Source organism: Coffea arabica, chromosome 10e, assembly GCF_036785885.1.
Source record: "Coffea arabica cultivar ET-39 chromosome 10e, Coffea Arabica ET-39 HiFi, whole genome shotgun sequence".
Taxonomy (NCBI): Eukaryota; Viridiplantae; Streptophyta; class Magnoliopsida; order Gentianales; family Rubiaceae; genus Coffea; species Coffea arabica.
The window spans coordinates 41549785-41555784 of record NC_092328.1 but is presented as its reverse complement, the minus strand read 5'-3'; positions in this window follow the sequence as shown (position 1 = coordinate 41555784).

Below are 6000 nucleotides of genomic sequence, written 5' to 3'. Positions count from 1 at the left end.
GCTTGCCAGAGAGATACCAAAAGAGAAGGAACTAGCAAAGCAAAAAGTGGAGGAAAGCAGTAGAGCTAAAGGCAATACTGGTGCTTGGAAATTCATATGGAGTCTTGATATTAAACATAAACTTAAACATTTCATTTGGAAGTGTTAGCATGGGATTCTGCCTATTGGTGAAGTTGTCAAAAGTAGGATAGGCAAGAGGGAGAACAGATGCTTTTACTATGGAGAAGAAACGGAAATCTTGGAACACATGTTATTCTTTTACAAGCACGCAGAACAAATATGGAACGCAGCACCAATTCAATGGGATGGCTTGTATGATTGCAGAAACAAATTTTGGCTCTGGTGGAATGGTATTATGGAGACAAAAAGGAGAACTGAATGAAGGGACCATATAGCCCTTACCATCAACATACTCTTGGCAAATATGGAAATCTAGAAATCAGATGAAGTTCCAAAGAGAAATGAAATGTCCTGATAAAATCATTGACAAAGCAGTACAGGAATGGTTGGAGTACAATGAGACAAATTCAAGTAGCAAGAACATAGACGATGAAGGAAAAAGAGCTGATGAGAAAAGAAACAGATGGATCCTGCCACCTCAAGGTTTCATTTGCTTGATACTGATGCAACATTGGATATAAAAAAGAGGAAAGCAGGATGGAGAGTGGAGAGTGGCTGCTAGGAAAGAGGATGGGAAGCTGATAGAAGCTTGGTGATAAGTGTGAATTTTTGAGTGTTTTAAGTGTGTTTTATCCATTTTTATAGTTAATGAACTAAGTTTCTAATGAAAGTATGCATTTATGGTTTAAATGTGAAGAATTGCATTTCTATGGACTAAAGTGGTGAAAACTTCATGTTTGTGTAGTTTTTAATGATTCAATCATCAAATGGAGTAAATTGAAAAAATATTGGATGATTGTTGATGATTAGAAATGATTTAAAGAGCATATGAAGTGCAAATGTTCAAAAGATGAAATGCAACTTAGTATAAAAGAAATGGAGTTTAACAGCTTTAACACCTATCGGCATTTTAGTTATATCTTGAGTTACAAGCATCGAATTGAGCTACTTTTGAGCCATTTTGAATCTGACACCTATCTCTACATTTCATATGAAAACATCGAAATCAAGTTCATGAGTTTTCTTAGTCAAAATGTCAAAATATAGTCGGCTATTTTTGTTGTCGAAAGCTGAAATAAGGGATTGACTAGTCAAAAGTATTTTGGTCATTTCTCAGCCTACAGAGTTCCAAATTGGATGATTCTTAAGGCATTGGAAAGCTAAGTTAAAGAGTTACAACTTTCATGTTTTGTACAATAGTTAGTTCAGCCTCCATCATTGAGAAAATATCAGTGAAATTTGGTGCAAAAAAAGAGCAAAGTTAAAGACTGATCAGAATTGAGAAAAACCTGCAAAAGAGGAAAAGGTGGGGTAATATGTGAGCTCCAGCCCACGTATTCCAAAGGCAATGTATTCTCCCTTATTTCTGCAACTTTCTCATCAGCTTTTTCTCCATTCACATAGCTTTTTCAACTATTCCCCAACTCAAAATTTCGATTGTAACTGCAAAGAAAAGTGTAGAGACTTCAAGAAGCAACTTTTGGTGATTTCAAAAGGCAAATTTGCCAACTAGAAACAACTAGAAACAACTTAGTTTGAGCTTGAATTTTCTATAAATAAAGGTCTTTGGAAAGCTTCTTTGATAACTTTGGAAGGCTACAGACACTACCAAAAATGTAGTTTTCACTAGTTTTTTTTAGTTCATTAATATATTATAGTTAGTGTAGTTTTTCTTTCTTGTACTTATAGTTAGATTTGGATGAAGAATTAAAAAGTAAGATGGAGAGCTTGTAACTCATGTGACAAGGGTGATTTCTCTTCTATCACTTTTTTTTTATTTGAATTCATGTTTAGTTATAATACAAGTATGGCTTTTTCTTTCATTTCTTTCATGTTTAGCTAAAGTTTATGCCTAGAGTTATGGATGAACTTTCTATATTTTATTTGTGATATTTATTTGATCAATTGATAATATTATTTTAAACAAATTATTTATCGTTTTTACCTTCCTAATCGTGATTCACTGGGCATTAGTCGTGATAATCTTAAGGTGTTAAACTTGCCATAAGAATTGGAATTTGACACTAATTAAGGAAATGCTAAATTTAGGGAGTACACTTACGAGAGTAGATGTGCACCTTTGTGGGTTTTTGTTCCACATAATTTCATAGAAGAAATGAACTTATAATTAATTTCATAACTACGAGAGTAGGTATGGCTTAATTACAAGTATAGTTAATTCACTATAAAAGTAGGTAATTCACATACATTAGGAAATTATGCTATAATTAGCCAAGATAATAACATTCAATTAACCAGTGATTTTACTTATAAGAGTAGTAGGAAATTCCGTACCTCTAGGAGCTTATTATAATTATTTGTCTTATTCATATTCATAGTGTATATTTAATTTCTTGCACTTGTGATAGTCTAAATAATAAAGAAATTAAAATACTATTGGTAATTGACAATCTTTCCTGTAAGATCGACACCTAATATCCCCTATAATCAATAAACGACCTATATACTTGTAGAAAACGGGGTATTTATTTTTTTTTTTTAAATTTGATGCATGATAGAATCTTGTCAAATTTTTGGCGCCGTTGTCAAGGAAGATTTGGTTCAATATCGATGCTAAAAATAACTTTATTAGTTTAGACATTTTTAATTATTTTTCTTGTTTTGTTGTGTCAAGTGTCTTAATTGTCATTTTTTGTGTCTTGTTGAGTCATTTATTTTTGTTTAATGTCTCATTTTGTTTGTGTCTTTAAACAATTCTTCTAGATTAATCTTGCTTGTGAAATTATTTGAAAGCATTTTTAGGTTATAAGGAGGATAGTAACCAAAAGAGGATAAAAACTTAAGAGAAGAAAGTTCGGCAATGGATTACAATTTTCAAAACTACAACAACGGAAGTAATTAAAGAATGGCCAAAGGTATGTCTTTCGATAATAGCTTAAGGTGTTTAAAGGCTAAATTCGATTATATAACATTAAAAGTTCAATTGGACACCGTTACAAATATGGTTGAACAAAAGCAGAATGTTAATACTTTCAATTTTAATTATGTGATTTGTGACTTGTTTGAAGGTTATCATGCTATTTATGAATGTTTGCAAGTGCAAAACGTGAATTATTATGATAAATTTGGGTATTATAATTCTTGTTTTTGATCAATTCAACCCCAGTTGGGGTAATTCTTATACTTATAGTTGGGATTTGTAATGTACATAAAATGATGCTTATGTTTTTATGATTATCAACCCGACTATGTCCAACTTGAATCAAAACCATTTTGGGAAGTAGCTATAGAAAGGTTAGCTAATCAAATTGATTCAAATTTAGAACAGGTAGCTAATGTGACTTTTGACCGTTTTGATAGAATTGACGATAGGTTAGATGAACTAACTTCTCACTTTGAGACAATTCAAGACCAATTGCATGTTTTGTGTGAAATTATATCTTTTAATAATATGCAAGTTATCCCTACTGTGAATGGTGGAAATGTTGCATGTGAAAGTAGTTTGCATTTTGATCAAAATGATGATCCTAAGTGTTGTTTCAATGAAAAAGTATCCGTTTCACAAGATAATATCCTTGGAACTAAATTTGAATCTTAAGAAATTGGTGTCAATGATTCATATTTAACCCCTCTTAAGGAGTGTTTTGAACGAGTAGATTCTAAAGATATCATCACTCAAAAGGGTTATATGGATGTTCCTTTAGTGAGTTCTCAAGTAATGCACATTCAAAATAATATCTATGAATCACTTGAGATTGGTAAGCCACTTCTATCTCTCTTATCATTAGAACATGTGGCTTTTGTTATTGAACCACCCTTTGTTGATCCACCTCATACTCTAAGGGTGGATTACTCATTAACAAAGTCTCCTTGAAAAATAAGGTGAAATAATCGAGCCAACGACTATAAACAAAAGTGCTTGTTGGGAGGCAACCCAATATTTTAATGTTTTATTTCAATTTAATGTGATTTTAGATTAGTTACGTATTAATATCATTTTATTATGTTTGTTTTATAGAAATGGGAAATAGAAACAAAGGTGACCAAATGTGGTGAAGCAAATTTTAATCAAGGAACGAAACCCTTCAATTTAAGTAATTGTTATTTTTTATTTGTTATATAGATTTAGAATGCATGTTTTGATTATTTTATATATACGCACATTGATTATTTTGACAAAAGAATAATCTATAATGCATTTTGAGAAATTGGGGTGAAGTGTGTAATTTTTGAAAGTTCAAATTTTTGCAAAAAAATTGCGAAACAAAAAACGCAGGCTCTAAAAATGTGGCTCAACTCATGTTTTCAACAGCTCACGTTTTGTGTTCCGTAAAATTAACACAAAAATGTGACCTCTAAAAACGTGGCACAGTTCACGTTTTCATCAGCTCACATTTTGTCTTCCGTAAAATTTACACAGAAAACACAGGTTTGAAAACGTGAGCTCCAACACACATTTTCAGGTCATGTATTCGTTTCTCTATTTAAAGACACAAAATGCAGGTTGCAATTCACTTCTTCCCTTCTTCCTTTCTTCCTAAACCCACATTTTTCATTCACACAAACGCACACTTTACAAATCTTCTTTTATATACCATTTTCTTACAAGAAATCATCAACCAAACGTCTTTTGACCTTTATAAAACCTTTTTAATCGATTAAAATTCACATAAAGCATCTCAAAAATTGATTTTTGAGAGATTGAAGGTTAGGTTTCATAGTTTCTAATTTTGTAAATTAGGGGTCAATTAGAGGGTATTTTATAGGTTTTTTTGTATCATTTGAATCACCAAAGATCACTATACCAATTTAAGATAAGTTTCTTAAAATACTTAAGTTGATATTTTAAAATTCACCATTTGCATATTTTTTTGAGTTTATTGACACACTTTGAATAGTGAATTTGCTATGTTATTTGTTGATGTATATAAATCCCATTATACTTATTTAATAGTTTTAAACATGTCTAGATGATCAAGTGTGGGAATATGATTATCTATGCAATGTTTCAATTTATGCATATTTCTATTTCATGATCAATGTGGTAATTGGTTTTGGAATATTGTTAAGTATAATTGGATGGTTCAAATTTTCAAACTATGCCTTGTTTATGATGCTTACATGTATACATTCATTGTATGGTGACATTTCAGAAAATTTGAATTTGAAACTTTAGAGAATGGCTAGTTTATCTAGTAAGAAAAATGATGCATTTAAATGAAAGTTTGTAACTTGATCTTCATATAGAGCGTGATTGGATGATAAATTTTAAACATGTGAAGAATTTAGTAATTTGTGTGGAATATTAGGAATGAAAATTGCATATGTGCATGGTATATTATCCATGGTTTGACTTTTCGCCTAATGGTTATAATACGGTGATCCTATAAATACCTAGAGGAGGATGTATGCATTATAAGTGAAAAGTAAGGTATTTAGGATGAAAAGACAAAATGTGTTAAGTGAAGTATTTCATTGTACGTTGAAAAGTTTCTTATCAATTTTATTTGGGTACATCTGTGAGGACTCGTAAAAACTATTATTTTTAAGTCTAATTTATGGCTTAATAAATTATCTAATTGGATTTTTACCACGAGGAATATTTTCTAGTCTCATTAGACCTAAATACATGACAATATAATTTCGTTATATTTTTAAAGTGTCTCGTTTCAAAAATTATTTTTCTTAGGAGCTTGTTTAGAGAAAAGGTGAAAATACGTTTGGAGAATTTTTGCCAATTAGGAGTACAATTAGCCCGAAAATTTTGGGACATGTACAACGGCTTTAAAATAGGTAATTTTAGATTTAAGTATTTAAGTGATAGTTAATAAAATTATCGTTATAAGAATTTCTTGGAGGTTTTGCGTAATAGCGTTAAAATTGTCGATACGCGTTTTCATACGCGCGGCTTTATTTGAG